Below are 17833 nucleotides of genomic sequence, written 5' to 3' on the forward strand. Positions count from 1 at the left end.
GGGCTTTGGCTAACGCAGACCACAATGCCACTGCTACTCAGTATGGAAGTGCTGGAGCCAGAGAGAAGCTCAGAGATTCCACTGCTGTGTGGTGAGACATCAGCAGAGAATCTGGCCCTCAGTCTGTGTCCAGCCAGCTTTGGATTCACTGCGGTGCTGTCCTACTTGTTTACACTCTATGGGAATGCTGAAGACTCCCCACAGCTGTACGCAGCATTCCAAATGCATTTGCATCGTGGCTGTACCCTGCCCAGCTCTCTGACGTGAAAGCATTTGCATACAGAGCCCAGAATAGCAGGAGCTTTCTATTGTGTTTGCGTTGCTTATAACACTGGATATTGCTGCATTTCTCCACTGCTCCCCTCCAAGGATTTGAAAAACTTTTTCAAGCATTGTTGCATTCATCTTCGTAATAGCCTTATCAGATTGGGTAACTATCACCGCCTCCCTTTTACAGATGGGAAAATGGAGGCATGGTGATATCAACCGAATTGCCTAGGAGCATGCAGTTGTTCAGTGGTAAAAGTGGGACTAGAACCCAGGAGTCCTGGCTCCCCTTGCCTGTGTTCTGAAGGTCACGCTCCCTCACTGGCTGAAGTTGCATCAGGATACAGGAGAGCACAGGCCCCGTAACGCTCCCTAATGTCTAATGTGAGAGTGGGTCTGGAACTTTTTCGAAAGGAAGGTGTCTCAGGGTTGGGGTCTGCTGTCCAGGGGTGGTGAGAATACTGGACGAGCTGTGTGTGTCTGGTGAGCGCATGCGCACTATTAAAGAGAGCAGGGACCTGTTGGAGGAGTGGCTTCGTATGAATCCAACGGCAAACCTATTCCAGGGGCTGACCAGTAGGAGGTGCTCCTCATCTGCAGCGAGCAGGTGCTGTTTCCTTCCTCCCATCTAAAATTCTGGCTCTGAATATAGCTCAGTAATGAGCTGAAGCTGGATCCTAACTCCCAGCCAGACTTTGGGGAAGGTCCGATCCAGGGCTCTAGTCTTGACATGCTCCATAGATGCCCTCCCTGACCCTTGTGTCCTGTATGACCTATAAATGGCTGCTGGTGATGAGTGTCTCTTCATGCCTCTCTCCTGTATTTTATGCATGACAGACACCTTAAAGGCCTGTGTCGTAGACACAGGGAAACAGGTCCGTGTGGAAAGACGCTACTCTGGATTCTCTGGTGGGCAAATGCGCTTTGTCTCCTTGAGCCCCGCACACTGCAGCAGCCCAGACCTGAGCTAGGGCTATCCACGAATTGGTGACCATCAGCATCACCTTTTTATGGATGGGGAAACTGAGGCACAGAGACCATAAGGTGACCGTTTTCAAGAGTGGCCACTGGGCAGGGGCGTCTCATTTTTGGAGATCCCAGCTGGAGACACTTTAATTCTTGCTGGTGTGGGCAGCCATGATGAAGGGCAGCTGTCTCAGCACCGAGTTCTGAACAAAGCGCTTTCCTCCCGTGGCACCAGAACTGCAGGACTTCAGTGTATTTCACTCAACAGTTTAACAGCAACAGCAGAGGGGAGCATTCAGGATACCCTGCTAGTGCTGGAGTGAACCAGCCCTCTGCTCTGGAGCCAGCGGGGTCCCTGTGGCTACTCCCTTGGCAGTAAGACAACAGGGGACACGATCCTAGGTGCCTTTCAGCTGGAGATCGAAGTAGAAGGTTGTTATTGTTGATGGCTCTGCAGGATGAAAACCTTTGGGATCTGGTCCATAAAAGGGCTTTCTCTCTTTAGGAAATGGTCTGGGGAGTGAACTGTTGGGAGGGAGGGCTGGATAGGAAGGAATTTAGAAAACCAGCCATTGACTCGGTAAACACTGATCACTCCTGGCAGGTGGTCCCAAGGAGCAGGCCAGGTAGCAGCCGGGGGGTTTCCAGCTGGACGTATTGCTCTTATGTTTTGTGAGTAGGCTGTTGTAGGGGGCTTTGATGTCTTCTTTTAGGTGGTGCTACAGTGGGCTCTTTTTGTCCTGGGAAATTCCCGCTCTGGGAAGCACACTAAACTCTCTGCTAGGCACATAAAACGGGCCTCTTCCTATCTGATTTCTTGTCTATCAGCAAAGGCAAAAAAAACCCCAAACAAACCCCTCCTAACTATCAATCAAACCTCAGTCTGTGGACTGGCTTGATTGCGAAATAAAATAAAGAGCCAGAGCTGGGAGAAGGAATTTTTCGGCATGAACCTGGCTGGTTGGCACTCCTAGAAACAATGAATACCTTTGCCCAGTCCATCACAACACAAAGACCCAAATGAATGCAACTAACAATATTGCTGCTGGCAAGACACTCCTTCTTCTCAAGGTTGCTCTATGTGAAGGGGATTGTTCCAGCTCTCAGGAGAAGGGAATCCTGCCAAGAGTACCTGTGTCTCAACTTTGATTGTTCTCAGTACAGCAGCTTGGATTTGAGTCTCTGTTCCCTGCAGAGATGATGAAATCCACACATTGATCCATTTCTTTTCAAGTCATATGATTTTTTCCCCCCTTCTCCAGCAGCTCCAGTAAATGGTGTGAATTAGCCAGCTGACCACTCCTGGAAATGCTACAAAGAGGACCAGCACTGGGAAATTTGAATAAATCAGCCAGAGATCCTGTGGTGGAAATAACTCAAGTAAACGGGAGAGGAATGTAAAATTGGGACAATTCTTTTGCTTCTTTCCTTCCTTACACAATAAATGGCTAGAGCTGGGCCTGAACCAACACCCTGGAGCTAAACGCTCCTGCACTTTGGGAAAGTTCAGAGGACAATTTGGTGGCTCCGTAGTAGGATATGCCTGTAGGAAACCCAAAAAGAAACTGCAGCCAAAGATAGATCATCACGGGAAAACACAACATGAACCAGTTGGTTGCTGTTTGCGAATAAAAGAGAGGAAAATACCAGTGGCAAATGTAAGCATCCGAACAAGACTCCTCTAGAAGGGAATGGTGCCTAGATGGGGTAAGGAAATAGTGCTCAACAGATGGCCACATCTCTACAATAGACCAAACTAAAAGGCACTTAGGTACTATTGGAGAGTGCAGTGTAAATGCCTAGACAAAGAGAGAGAGATCTGAAGAAGAGGCAGCTCAAAAGCTTGACTCTTTCACCAACAGAAATTGGTCAAATAAAAGACATTAGCTCACCCACCCTGTCTCTCTCCTGGGACCAACACAGCTGCAAATGGCCAGCTAGCTAGATCTGTACCACCCGGCACCTCCAAATTTTGGGAACTCCAGATTTTATCTTTAATCCTAATCCAACTGCTATAAAAGAAGTCCTTGGTAAATAGATCCGTCTTTAATTATCACTGAGCAGTCGGGTGTGTGTGACCTTTGCATGGCATGTCGTGTGTGTGCTCTTGTTCATATTTGGCTGTGTGTAGGTATGTGTATGCCAGAGTATATGCAATTCTGTGTTGGCGTGTGCACTGGTTGTGCTATGTAAGTATACATCCTGCTGGTGTGATTGTGCGTACATTTCTGCTTATGATGTATGAGTATCAGAGGGACTGAGAGAGTGCATAGAGGTGTGGGATTATTTCGGTGTCTATACAGGTAGGTGAGCATGGGCTGGGGTAGTGTTTTGTGTCTGCGTGCGTGTGAGAGAAACCAGGGCCCAGAGCCCAGTGGAGCCATGCTGAGTCACACCTGCTGAGACGCTCGTCCTTTGTGTTTACAAGTGCCCACGCAATTCCATTTGGGATCAGTGGCGTGGAAGGATGCTTGTATGTGTAGCTAACCCTGGAGGTTACGAGGCTGCTGGTGAGGAAGCTCTCCAATCTGAGAGGGACTTCAAAGGCTTGATCAGTGAAGCAGAGGACACCTTGAGCATAAGAAAAAGCTGGCTAGAAGCCACCTGATTTTAGACGGGAGCACGAAAAATACACAAGGTGATTGTCTTGCTACCATTATTCCTTACCAACTGGATGCTTCTGTCCCTGTAGCCACAAGAATTGTTTCAAGTACAGATGAGCCCAAACTGGGAAACTTTTATCTACCCCTCTCCCTTGAACTTCAGTGGCTTGGATAAAATGGAGCCTGAGTCAGAACCTCCCCTGGAAAATCCAAACCAGTCCCATCTCCAGTTACAGCATGGGGGACTGGATTTGGTTGCTGAGGTTGCCCTCTCTCATGGAGAACCCAAGGAGATATGGGTAGGGAAATCAGGCTGGCCAGGTAAGGCACCTCCTCCAGTCCCCCCTAGAATCATAGAATATCAGGGTTGGAAGGGACCTCATGAGGTCATCTAGTCCAACCCCCTGCTCAAAGCAGGACCAATCCCCAATTTTTGGCCCAGATCCCTAAATCCCTAAATGGCCCCCTCAAGGATTGAACTCACAACTCTGGGTTTAGCAGGCCAATGCTCAAACCACTGAGCTATCCCTCCCCCCTATGAGCAGACAGGCAAGTCTTTGGTAAGAGCGGTGGGACCAGAGGGTGGAAGATGGGATGACAGTTCGCTGCCTCTCCAGTGCTCAACTTGTCTCTGACACTTGGGTCTCTCCTTCTCCAACCCAGGAGCTGAGGAGCACAGAACAGCAGGAGGATCATACCCATATGAGATCCCGCCCCCCAAACAGAGTGGGGTAGCATGATTAATTGGTGCAAGTGGTGTCCGGTTCCAGGCTATGCCCCATCCCTTCTCTCCCATTACTGGAGCAATGAGCATGGCGTTTGCTGCACCCTTGAAGAGGCTTTTATTAGGAGCCAGGTGCATTTTTCCTTCTGCTTAGAATTGCCTCTACCACTTCCAGCTCCCTCGCTGTTTCCAGATGGGCCTATTATACTCTGGGAGTGGAGGCATCTGGAAGCATTGCCACAAATGCCACTTGAGCAGCATGGGGTGGGATTGCCAATCCGTCTCCAGAGCTCCTGACCCCTGTGCAACCTTCTTACTCATGAGAGGTGCTATGGTCCCCTGGGGGTACAGGACCAGGGATCTGCACTGAAGTAGCTTTAATATTGTAAGTTGTGCACCCTGTGGCTCATAAATCCATCCAAATAAGCAAATACAAACACTTATGGTGGTCTAGTGCGGTGGTTTTCAGCCAGGGGTCCGGGGTCCCCTGGTGGGTTGGGAGCAGATTTCAGGGGGTCCTCCAAGCAGGGCCAGTGTTGCTGGGGCCCAGGGCAGAAAGCCAAAGCCCCACCACATGGGGCTGAAGCCTGGGACCCTGAGCCCTGCCACCAGGAGCTGAAGCCAAAGCCTGAGCAACTGCACGTCATGGTGGGCGCTGTGGCATGGGGCCCCAGGCAATCGCCCTGCTTGCTGCTCCCTAACGCCGGCCCTGGCTTTTATATGCAAAAAACCGTGCAGGGCCGGGGAGCTTTTACAGCATGTTGAAGGGCCTCAGAAAGAAAAAGATTGAGAACCCCTGGTCTAGTGGCTAGCACCCTAGAGTGGGACTCAGAGGCACAGGAATGGAAAATGACTTGTCCAAGGGCACACAGCAGGTCAGTGGCAGAGCCGGCGCTAGAATTAACAGCTCCTGTTAACCCTGCTGACCACCGGCCATCTCCTCTGTTTAGATTGCAACCTCTTTTGGGGCAGGGGCTGTCTCTGGCTACATGTGCACATGAAGTGCCTAACAAAATGGGGGCCTGATCTCAGTCAGGACTCTGACCAGAATAATAATAATTCTGAGCAGAAAACAGCTTGTGGCAGGAGAAGAACTATAACACTACCCCTGAGTCTTGGGCTTGTCTTTACATGCAGCCCTGGGGAGGAGAAGACGCTAGACTGGATTTCTATGGACCCTGACTACAGTCCTTGGAAGGAGAAGAAATTGAAATGGAATTTTGCACCCACCTGGAGAGGCCTCTGGATACAACCCTAGATTTTAAAGCCAGCAGGTGATTATTTTTATAGTAAATCTATATTACTGCCTAGTGGAGATGATCGCAAAACTAGTCCAACATATTGTCTGCTAAATGCAGTGACAGCTGGCTGCACCTTCCCTGCCAACAATGAAACAATTGCAGTGGTCCCCATTGTTGTCACTTGCACATGTGGGATGAAATCCTGGCCCTGTTGACCTCAATTGCAAAACTCCCAGGGAAGTATGGGCTTCACCCATAATATAGTGTCACCAATGTTCTTTAGAAACGCAGCAGGGATTTCAGAAGCAGATGCCTTTCTCTGCGGCAGTTTCTTCGGAAGCACCCAAACTATGCTGTTGTGTTTCTCTGGCAATGCTCTTCCACAGAGATCTTTCCTCACAGGATGCAGGACATTTTTCCATATGTGAGTCGCACCATAACGTGTTGCTGAGGGATTGCAACATGGAGGTGGTAGGAAATCCAATGAGGAATTCTTCCAGAGTAAGAACCAGTAGCAACCCTAGCCTCCAGAGAAAAGAAATGCTCATCCTTCACGTCTCTGCCAGCCAAAAGGGCTGTGTTTTAAGTCTTACACAGGATGGGCCCTGTTATTGCTGTCAGACATGTCTGGGGATAGACTCTTTGCCTTATAGGAGTACTGGTTAAGGTGCCTTTCTAACTGAAGTGTGCAGCAAGATGGTCTGCCCCCTTAAGGACACCATGCATGTGAAGTCATGCTGGCGGGGACAGGCCAGAGTGATCTTCAGAATGACATCCCCCGTCCAATACCAGACCAAACCATGTGTGATTCTGTGTCAGTACAGGATGGGGGACAAACCCTAGAGAAGCCGCACTGTGTGGCTTAAAACCGGATGAATGGCCTGCCTAGAGAGGGGAATAGAGTGAGAGGCTCTGGGCCCCTGCAGCCTGTGTTGGTCAGGGAAATTGCTTTGTTTTGTGTTAATTTGCAAGTTTTTGTTCAAATCAATAAACTGTGACCTGAAGGAAAGGACCAAGAAGAGATCTGGGCTGGGGAAAGAGGCCAGTAGCTGTAAGGCATGTAAACATTTGCAATGAAAGGGGAAACTACTCAAAATGAGAGGGTTTTCACTTCTTATTTTGTTCCAGGCTGAAACATGGATTTATTTCTCTTACAAAATTGCCAGGTTTGGTACTTTATTTTTTTAAGTGAGCCCATTTTCCAGTGGAAAAAAGAGCTCATTTCTGAGCAAAACTTGGCCAGAAATTAATTCAGAGTGTACAATTTTTGTATGTTTTCACTGTGGAAAGATAGCCATTAATTTTGACCCAAAAAGTACATCTCGAGAGCACAGAACAGGCTGATGGGAACTGACAGAACTTCTGCAGGTGAAAGCATTGATGTGAAGCTTTTTTTTTTTTTTTTTTTTTTTTTTTTGGAGGTATAACTGCCAGATTCACCCTTCTCTATTTCCATAATGCGCCCCCAGCCCTCCTGGACCTACTCACTTGATATGTAATACTGGGAGCTGGCTAATTGAGCAGCATAATCCTTGCACTTCCATGCCACCAAGCTGACCCTAATCCAGGCTGGTAGTGACCAGTCAAGGGCTTGATCAGGAAGAATGCTGAGCATTCTAGCACTAATCCAGCAAAGCACTTGAGCACATGAGCCGTCCCATTGAACACCAGCATGTGCTTAAGTGCTTTGCTGGATCAGGGTCAAGGTGCTCAGCACCTTGCAGGAGCAAGCCCTAAGAAGGCTTCAGGTCTAGTACCGTCGTTGAGGAGATAGAGCTGAGAAATGGTGTATGACTCTCAAAAATTGGGCTGGGAGTTTTGCCATTGACTTCAGTAGAACCACAATGTTATCCCTCCCCCAGTGCCTTCTGAGGGCTTGTCTTCTGAGGGGAAGATCTACCGCTATAGTTAAACCACTATAGTTATACCTGTATAACTTCCAGGGCAGACACTCGAATTCTGGAATCAGAGTGCCTTTTTCCAGCAGTTGCACTGCTTCCCATGTGACATAAACTAAACAAAAATAAAGAAACAAACCAACCAAAAAAAGCCCACTCTGCTCAGAACCAGAGTGCCCATAACCCACATGCTTTATACTGCAGCATTTCACTTTGTTCAGCCCAAAGAAAGGGAGAGAAGCTGTGGGAAGGAGACATGGCTTTTAGTTAGAATATCCTGTGTCTGTGCAGAGTAATGCAACTCAGTCAGGAGGCCCAGAAACATCTAGAAATAGGGTGGGGCAGTTACTAAACAAGCTCATTGGCTGTTTCTGAAGCTGTATAGACAGCTGTCTGTCAGGTCACAGCCAATCACCTTCAGGGAGCTGAGCCAATCAGAGTGTAAGTGGGTGGGGGTAAGAGTTATAAATATAGGGCTTAGACAGCCTTGGGATGCTGACAGATTGAAGTAGGACCAGGAGTAGTGTGTTTTGGGAGGGCTGGATCCCACTTTGGATACAGGTGAGTGCTATTCCAGCTTTACTTACTAAGGAAGCTATCTGTTAGGATAATGTTTCATCCACTGTGGTTTTATGGACCTAGAGGGAGAGATAGGAGAGAAGCAGCTGTCACTCCTAGAGGCTATACAGTCTGGGCAACTTACATGTAGCTATCAATGAACTGCTTAAAACTAGGTTTCTATCTCTGCTAAAGAGAATGGGACTAGTGCTGCATGAGGTGAGGGTTTGTAAATGCTTGTCTGACTTAGCTGGGTTCATAGGGGGAAGATAGTTCCCTAGAGAATAAGAGTCTTATAGAGATCCATGCAATGGATATTTGATATGCTGAGCCCAGCACCTGTAGCACGTTGGAGACCAGCTAAGAATTTCTGCTTCACCAGCGATGAAGGCCTGGTTAACTGTTACCCCAAGCTGGAAGGCTGCTAGCTGCAGAGATTCCCCAGACTGTTTGTTTACTACCAGGGTTCTGAAGTCTTTGGAAAAGAGATGAGATGCTGCAATTCTTCTCACCCTCTGAAGAGTCCAGGTGACATACTCTAGGTATTATGGCCATGCTACAAAACCTGAGAAATCATGTCTGAGAGATCAGAGGGGAATGTGTTTAGGTGTGCTACTGTATAGAAGTGTATTTGTTACACTGAAACCTTCTATCAGAATATATGTAGCAGCAACAAAGTGGAAAAGTCTAGATATGCCTCACCAGTAGGTTCTAACAGCTTTTGTGTAAAAGATATTCATAGTATTCAGAATACTGTGTACAATTGTTTTCTGTAAATGTTTGTTCAAGAAGGAGTTCTATGATAGTCTCTCTTTGATGTTGACTGGGAAGTTTTAACACATACTTATCAAGGTTTTACGTAAAGTTACTCTGAGATTTACCTGTGTAGTAATTGTCTGAAAAGTCAGAACTCTGGTCTGGGCTTTAGCAAAGCGTTAAGTTGATGTGCAGGGAGTGTAATAGTACTAAATAATATTGCCTCGGCATCCACACAGGGAATTATACCAGTATAAAAATAGCCATTTGAATTCTCACCTTCTCTTACACCAGTTTAACTTCTTATGTAGACAAGCCCTTAGTAAGGGGTGCACCTTCCAATCAGAAGTCCTGGCTACCTGGTGGCCATTCAGCAAGCTGTTTCAAATAAATGTGGAGGTTTTTATCCAGTTCCTAGTGGCCAGAAGTCCTTGTTACCAAAGTCACCAGCACCCCCTGGTTGAGTAGCGTTTGATTAGAGGGGTCAAGGTCTCACTGGGCCAAGGGACTCTGAGGAGGCTTCTTCTAGCTCGGGGTTGAGGTATCATAGTATAGACAATACAGTAACAGAAGGGATTTTTTCTCTCTTTAGTAAATCCACCCTCTCAAGAGGCAGCAACTAGGTTGACAGACAAATTCCTCTAGCGACCTAGTGGGGTCTATGCTGGGGCTTAGGCCAGCTGAATGAACTCTTGCAGGGGTGTGCCTTTTTCAGACTCCTGAGTGATGTAGCCTGGTTGACCAACTTGTAGGTGTAGACCAGACCTCAGGCACTTGGGCATGGGCAATGTTACAAAGCTTCCACTCTGTGGTTACTGCTCTGATAAACAGAACGTCTGTATTTTGTGCTGTCGATCTAAGACCTTTCTCCTGCATTAGAAATGTACCTTGAATGAATATAAAAAAACAGCAGAAGCTCTTCAGCCAGGGTTGGTTTTGTGTTGTGGCCTGCACAGTAATGAGCAGTTTGTCAGTGTTTAGCAAACTTATTTATTATTATGGGCGCTGATCAGGGATTTTCTGTTGAAATGATTTCTATAAGATCAAAATTATCCATGGGGGAAATTTGATTTTTGCTGAAATTTTTCTATCACAAACATCTAAAAAAATATTTTTTGTTATGGGTCAGGTGGACCTCAATTGAAACACATCTTGGTTTGAGGAATTGAGTAAAACTGTTTTGTTTAGGATCAACTGACTGCATTTCTCTATGGCCAGTGCTCCTGATTGGACTACATCCCCCATAATGCACTGCAGTCACCTTTCCAGTTGGACTATCATGGAGTAGGGAGTCACAGGACCAAGATGCACCATGGGAAAGGTAGACCTGCCCATTGAGGAGAATGGGGGCAAGAGGCACCCTAATTATGCTCCCATGAGGCACTATGGCAGCTCAAGAGTACATGGAATTAACATTGAACTGAAACAAAATGTTTCAATATTGTTCATAAATCAATATTTTCTGGAATTCTCCATTCTGAGAAAAAAATTATTTCAACTTTTCATCCCACTTTGGGACCAAAACAAATCAGAGAATTGTAGGACTAGAAAGGACCTCAGTAGGTCAGTTAGTCCAGTCCTCTGCCCTCAAGACAGGCCTAAGTATTATCTAGACCAACCCTGACCGGTGTTTGTCTAACCTGCTCTTAAAAACCTCAAATGACAGAGATTCAGCAAATTTCCCTAGGCAATTTGTTCCAGTGCTTAACTACTCTGACAGTTAGAAAGTTTTTCCTAATGTCCAACATAAACCTCCCTTGCTGCAATTTAAGCCCATTGCTTCTTTTCTTAGCCTCAGAGGTTAACAAAGATAATTTTTCTCCTTCCTCCTTTTAACAACCTTGTAACCATTTCTCCCTCCTCCTTGAAAACTGGTATGTCTCCTCTCAGTCTCCTCTTCTCCAGACTGAAAAAACTGGGTTTGTTTAATCTTCCCTCATAGGTCCTGCTTTCTAGACCTTTAATAATTTTTGTTGCTCTTCTCTGGACTCTCTCCAATTTGTCCACATCTTTCCTGAAATATGACACCCAGAACTGGACACAATATTCCAGCTGAGGCAGTGTCAGTGTTGAGACATTGGCCTTTCATGCAGGATAGAAATTCCAGTTATCAACCATCTCTGTTTCTGTTACTTTATGAACTAGTGAATCTTTCATTCATTTGAAAACATCCAAAAGCACTGACCCTGTAAACTCTTGCTTACATGGGTGATCATCAGTACACGTATCATGACTGATGTGAGTCATCCCATTTATTCAGGTGGAATTATACATCTAAACAAGGACTCCTCACATGAATAAGAGTTTTCAGGACCCGCCCTGAAAGTTTGTGTGTACGTGTACACACACAAGCTCTGAGTCATGTTTCACAGAGGCTTTAAAAGCAAAACTTTCTTAAGAGAAAGTTAAAAATATAACAGTCCTCAAAGAGCCGTCTGTAAAAACAATCACTGAGTCCCCTAACTCCCTGCTCCTTTCAGTGAAGGAGCAGCAGAAGACCCCAGGACCTATCAGATCTCCCAGAGCAAAACCAAAAATAGTATAACAACAACAATAATAATAGCTGCATAGTGAAAAGCTCAAAGTCTGGCAGATCTGATAAGCAAGAGTTATTTCCCCCTTCCGGGCATTGATGTGCAAATAGTGTCTTAGATTTACAGGCTGTGCTGAGTTGCGCTGTTTTCACCCAGAATCTCTCGCAATCATAATAAGAAAAGCTGAAGGGAACTCTGTAGGGAGCATAGCATTTACACATCCCATTGTGTAGCTGCCCTGTATTAGAAAATTACATTTGAGACGCGCTTTCAAGCCACTAGTCCCTTTCAAAACAGGACTTTGAAAGCCTGGGCTCCCCTGACTCTTTGGACTGAAGTGAGAGATTTCAGTGCCTTTGAGAAAATGGTTTATAAAATATATTTAAAAAGAGAGAAAATAAAAGGATAAAGACTATTCTATCATCTTTTTTCCTCCCTTTCTTTATTTACTAAAAGAACCTCCAGGGCTAATGGCATTTTTTGTGGTCGCTGGGAGCAGAGAGAGATTGAGGTCTGAAATATGAAAGGTTTCAGAGTAGCAGCCATGTTAGTCTGTATCCGCAAAAAGAACAGGAGTACTTGTGGCACCTTAGAGACTAACCAATTTATTAGAGCATAAGCAGCCGTGGGCTACAGCCCACTTCATCGGATGCATAGAATGGAACATATAGTAAGAAGAAATATATATACATACAGATAAGTTGGAAGTTGCCATACAAACTGTGAGAGGTCAGTTAGTTAAGATGAGCTATAATCAGCAGGAGAAAAAAAACTTTTGTAGTGATAAGCAAGCTGGCCCATTTAGACAGGTGACAAGAAGGCGTGAGGATACTTAACATGGGGAAATAGAAGCAATATCTGTAATGACCCAGCCACTCCCAGTCTCTGTTCAAACCCAAGTTAATGGTATCTAGTTTGCATCTTAATTCAAGCTCAGCAGTTTCTCCTTGGAGTCTGTTTTTGAAGCTTTTCTGTTGCAAAATTGCCACCCTTAAATCTTTTACTGAGTGGCCAGAGAGGCTGAAGTGTTCTCCTACCAGTTTTTGAATGTTATGATTCCTGATGTCAGATTTGTGTCCATTTATTCTTTTGCGTAGAGACTGTCTGGTTTGGCCAATGTACATGGCAGAGGGGCATTGCTGGCACATGATGGTATATATCACACTGGTAGATGTGCAGGTGAACGAGCCCCTGATGGCGTGGCTAATGTGATTAGGTCCTATGATGGTGTTACTTGAATACATATTTGGACTGAGTTGGCATCGGGCTTTGTTGCAAAAATAGGTTCCTGGGTTAGTGTTTTTGTTGTGTGGTGTGTGGTTGCTGGAAAGTATTTGCTTCAGGTTGTGGGGCTGTCTGTAAGCAAGGACTGATCTGTCTCCCAAGGTCTGTGAGAGTAAGGGATCGTCCTTCAGGATAGGTTGTAGGTCCTTGATGCATTGGAGAGGTTTTAGTTGGGGGCTGAAGGTGATGGCTAGTGGCATTCTGTTTTCTTTGTTGTGCCTGTCCTGTAGTAGGTGACTTCTGGCTCTGTCAATCTGTTTCTTCACTTCAGCAGGTAGGTATTGTAGTTGTAAGAATGCTTGATAGAGATCTTGTAGGTGTTTGTCTCTGTCTGAGGGATTGGAGCAAATGCAGTTCTATCTTAGAGCTTGGCTGTAGACAATGGATCATGTGGTATGTCCTGGAAGGAAGCTGGAGGCATGTAGGTAGGAATAGCAGTCAGTAGGTTTCCGGTATAGGGTGGTGGTTATGTGACCATCGCTTATTAGCACAGTAGTGTCCAGGAAATGGACCGCTTGTGTGGACTGGTCTAGGCTGAGGTTGATTGTAGGATGGAAATTGTTGAAATCATGGTGAAATTCCTCAAGGGCTTCTTTTCCATGGGTCCAGATGATGAAGATGTCATCAATGTAGCGCAAGTAGAGTAGGGGCGTTAGGGGACGAGAGCTAAGGAAGCGTTGTTCTAAGTCAGCCATAAAAATGTTGGCATACTGTGGGGCCATGAAGGTTCCCATAGCAGTGCCACTGACTTGAAGGTATACATTGCAAATATAGTTGTGGGTGAGGTCAAAGTCACAAAGTTCAGCCACCAGGTTTGCCGTGACATTATCGGGGATAGTGTTCCTGACGGCTTGTAGTCCATCTTTGTGTGGAATGTTGGTGTAGAGGGCTTCTACATCCACAGTGGCCAGGATGGTGTTTTCTGGAAGATCACCGATGGATTGTAGTTTCCTCAGGAAGTCAGTGGTGTCTCGAAGATAACTAGGAGTGCTGGTAGCGTAGGGCCTGAGGAGAGAGTCCACATAGCCAGACAATCCTGCTGTCAGGGTGCCAATGCCTGACATGATGGGGCATCATGTGCCAGCAATGCCCCTCTGCCATGTACTGCCAAACCGGACAGTCTCTACGCAAAAGAATAAATGGACACAATTCTGACATCAGGAATCATAACATTCAAAAACCGGTAGGAGAACACTTCAGCCTCTCTGGCCACTCAGTAAAAGATTTAAGGGTGGCAATTTTGCAACAGAAAAGCTTCAAAAACAGACTCCAAGGAGAAACTGCTGAGCTTGAATTAATATGCAAACTAGATACCATTAACTTGGGTTTGAATAGAGACTGGAGTGGCTGGGTCATTACACATATAGAATCTATTTCCCTAAAGTTAAGTATCCTCACGCCTTCTTGTCAACTGTCTAAATGGGCCATCTTGCTTATCACTACAAAAGTTTCTCCTGCTGATTATAGCTCATCTTAACTAATTGGCCTCTCACAGTTTGTATGGCAACTTCCAACTTATCTGTATGTATATATATTTCTTCTTACTATATGTTCCATTCTATGCATCCGATGAAGTGGGCTGTAGCCTGTGGCTGCTTATGCTCTAATAAATTTGTCAGTCTCTAAGGTGCCACAAGTACTCCTGTTTTTGAAATATGAAAGGTTTCTCTTGTTTTTTATCAAGTTTGGATCACTCTAGTTAACTCTCCGTTTGAGTTCGAAGCAGAAGAGGAGACAGACCAATAAAATCAAGGTTCCATTAGAGATGGGTGGGAAACATTTTTTCCATCCAGGTAAACTCTTTGAGATTCTGAATTTTCTTCATCCTGAATTTGGCTAAAAAGTCCATCTCAAACTTTCACCAATTGACAATCCACAACAATACCAACAACAACAAAAACCCACCCCAGTTTGAGTCAAATGAAACATTTTGTTTCAATAATTTTGAAACATTTCTTCTTTTAAAAATATAATTTCTTTACTTTTTGAAACTGAGTTGGTTTGAACCCAAAATGGAGTTTTTAAATTAGAAAATGTTAACATGGGTTGTTTAGACAATTTCAAACCATTTTCCCATAAACAGTTTCAGTTTTGACAATTGGCTTTTTCCAGCCAAAAAAGTGTTTAAAAAACCAAAACCAACAATAACAAAAAACCCCAACCAGCTCTTTTCCATATCTCTTCCGAAATGCCAGGAAGGGTTGTGGGGAGTACATGGATAAGAGATTCAGAGGAGCAGGTCTTGGGAGGGAGTTGGGGTTGGGATGGGAACAGTAGTTTGGTGTCTTCAGTCCTGTTTGAGACTCATAAGCAAAAGTTTTGGCTATAGGTAGAACTAAAAAACTATGGACCTGCTCCAAAGCCCTTTGAAGTGACTGGGACTCTTTCTGGTGATTTCAGTGGACTTTGGATCAGGCCTGATCTTAATATCTCCTTTGAAAGGGACAAAGTTAAAATCTCAACTGAGGAGTTAAAACTCAAGAGCTAGGGTTGCCAGCTTTCTAATGGCACAAAACTGAACACCCCTGCCCCACCCCCTTCTCTGACACCCTGCCCCCACTTGCTCCATTTCCTGCCCCCCCCGTTGCTCGCTCTCTCCCACCCTCACTCACTCTCACCAGGCTGGGGCAGTGTGTTGGAGTGGGTGGGGGGGGGAGGGCTCTGGCTGGGGGTGTGGGCTCTGGGGTGGGGCCAGGGATGAGGGGTTTGGGGTGTGTGAGAGGGCTCTGGGGTGAGGGCTCTGGGTGGGGCCAGAAATGAGAGGTGGAGAGGGCAGGGGCAGGGGATTGGGGTGGGAGGTGAAGGCTCTGACTGAGGGTGTAGGCTCTGGGGTGGGCTCAGGGATGAGGGGTTTGGGGTGTAGGAGGGGGCTCAGGGATGGGGCAGGGTGTTCAGGTGTTGGAGGGGGGGGGTGCTGGATCCCAGGGGTGCTTTCTGCAGCTCTCAGGAAGTGGCCACCAGGTCCCTGCAGCCTCTAGGTGCGTGGGCAGCCAGGGAGGCTCCACGCGCTGCCCTCGTGCCCGCAGGCACCATCCCCACAGCTCCCATTGGTCACAGTTCCCAGCCAGAAGGCACTCAGGGTTGGGGCAGTGTGTGGAGCCTCTCCGGCCCTCATGCACCTAGGGGCCGCAGGGACCTGGTGGCCACTTCCTGGGAGCTGCGGTAAGCACTGCTGGGACCCAGCTCCCCCACAACAACCCAAGGGTGCCTAGGGGCCTCAGGACCTGGCAGCTGCTTCTGGGAGCCGTGCGGAGCCAGGGCAGGCAGGGAGCCTGCCTTAGCCCCAGACCCCCATGGTGCTGCCAACCACACTTTTAACAGCCTGAACGGCAGTGTTGACCGGCGCCACCAGGATTCCTTTTTGACCAGGCATCAGGTTGAAAACCGGACATCTGGCAAACCTACCAAGAGCAGTGGCTTTGAGGCCTTCTGTAGTTCTTGAGTTTGTTTTAATAAATTCCTAGAGCTTAGGAGCTATTGAGTTTGCACCCTGGCATTGGAGTTATCACCGAACCAGACTTTTTGATGAAATTTCTCTCAGCTCCAAGTCATGCCAGAAGTTTTCTGGGAACAGCCTTTCCTGTGGTGTTTGGTGCTCCCACTTAAAATACAGAAGTCCAGCAGCAGCATAATGTAAGCAGTTAACAAGGAAGTCAACCAAACTTTTTCCACCCTCAAAATGGCTCTGGGCGTTGGGTTTGGTTTGAGTTTCTGGTGAAGTTCTGTGTGTTCAGTGGCTTTTGCGTAATAGGAGTTGGTTTGTCAGCAGATCAAAGAGGTGCCCATCCCTGGAGAAAAGAAGGAAGAGTCTGTTAGGTCATGGTGCCTCCAAGACAAGTCACTTCACTTTGATGCCCTTTGCCATATGGGAAATTGGGCAATGATGTCTCTACCACAGGTAAGATCCTAGTATGTGCAGCTTTACGGTACCCTTGTGTAACACCAACAGAGCCTAGTTATCAGCGGGTGGGATCGAACCTGGGACCTCTGAAACTCAATGCATGAGCCTCTACTGCATGAGCTAAAAGCCACGTGGCTACTAGTTAAAGCTGTAGCAGACTTATTAATCTCTAAATGGTCTCGGTGCCAGTACATGGGACAGAACCCCACAGCCAGGAGGTGTGTGGGTTGCACATGGAGAGGCAGATAATAGGGAAATAAATATTATCCCCAGTTTCCTTATGGAGAAAGCGAGGCAGAGAGTGACTTGCCTAGAAGCCACTAAGAGGATTAGGTATGTGATGGGGAGAGGACTCAAGGTCAGAAGAACCAGGATTAAAATACTAACTCGTTAGGGCTCCCAGCTCCCCTCTGCAGCAAGCCAAGAACACTATCCCTGTTTTTTACAAGAGATCATGTGCCTGGCCCATGGTCAGAAAACCAAAGAAATATCCATGAAGTTGTCCATTCAGTCCTGTTGGTGGCAAAGGTGGGAGGAGAATGTCCTCTAGATGATGCCGGAATCTTAGGCTAGGTGTCCTCTCGATGAAGCAATATGTGCACTGGCCGGCAGCTTTCCACACGGTTCATCAGAAGCCTGCACTCCACTTCCTGACTGACGTTTTGTTCACTCCTTTCCAAACAGCTACTCTTTTGGGATGGAATTTCTTTAGTGTGATGGATTTTTTTTCATAAACTCAGGACTCTGCAAACTTGATGCCAAAGAGTCTTTTCATGGTGAATATTTCATCCAGATTGTCTTCAGGGGCTCTCATCCACACCAGGGGGCTAGGACGTCCCCTCAGATAGCACCTGAAAGGTATACTTACGTGAGGAAATGTGGGTACATTATTCTCTAGGTGCAGTGGGATGCGTTATGGATCCAGGTCAGGCAGCCCTAACTGGGTTGCGTGGTGGAAGGACAACCATCAAGGAGGAGCCTCTAGAGAGAGGGGAACAGGCTAGATTCAATGGGGAATTAGTCCTCAGTTGCAGACAACTAAATACTGAGAGAATCAGTGTGGGGAGCAGAAAGGAGATTGATCTAGAGGACATCAGCCCT

At 46.5% G+C, this 17833-nt stretch overlaps 1 long non-coding RNA gene across 3 annotated transcripts in view; it reads left to right on the forward strand.

Annotated features, from left to right (window-relative positions):
• Positions 1-5720: 5720 nt before the first annotated feature.
• Positions 5721-17833, forward strand: part of LOC122463139 — an 80945-nt gene continuing 68832 nt past the window's right edge. For all 3 annotated transcript variants that reach the window (XR_006286189.1, XR_006286188.1, XR_006286190.1), the window contains exons 1-2: positions 5721-8260; positions 16601-16729. This is a non-coding gene — a long non-coding RNA (uncharacterized LOC122463139). The remainder of the gene's footprint in view (positions 8261-16600; positions 16730-17833) is intronic.

This window comes from Chelonia mydas, chromosome 16 (genome assembly GCF_015237465.2).
Source record: "Chelonia mydas isolate rCheMyd1 chromosome 16, rCheMyd1.pri.v2, whole genome shotgun sequence".
Classification (NCBI taxonomy): domain Eukaryota; kingdom Metazoa; phylum Chordata; order Testudines; family Cheloniidae; genus Chelonia; species Chelonia mydas.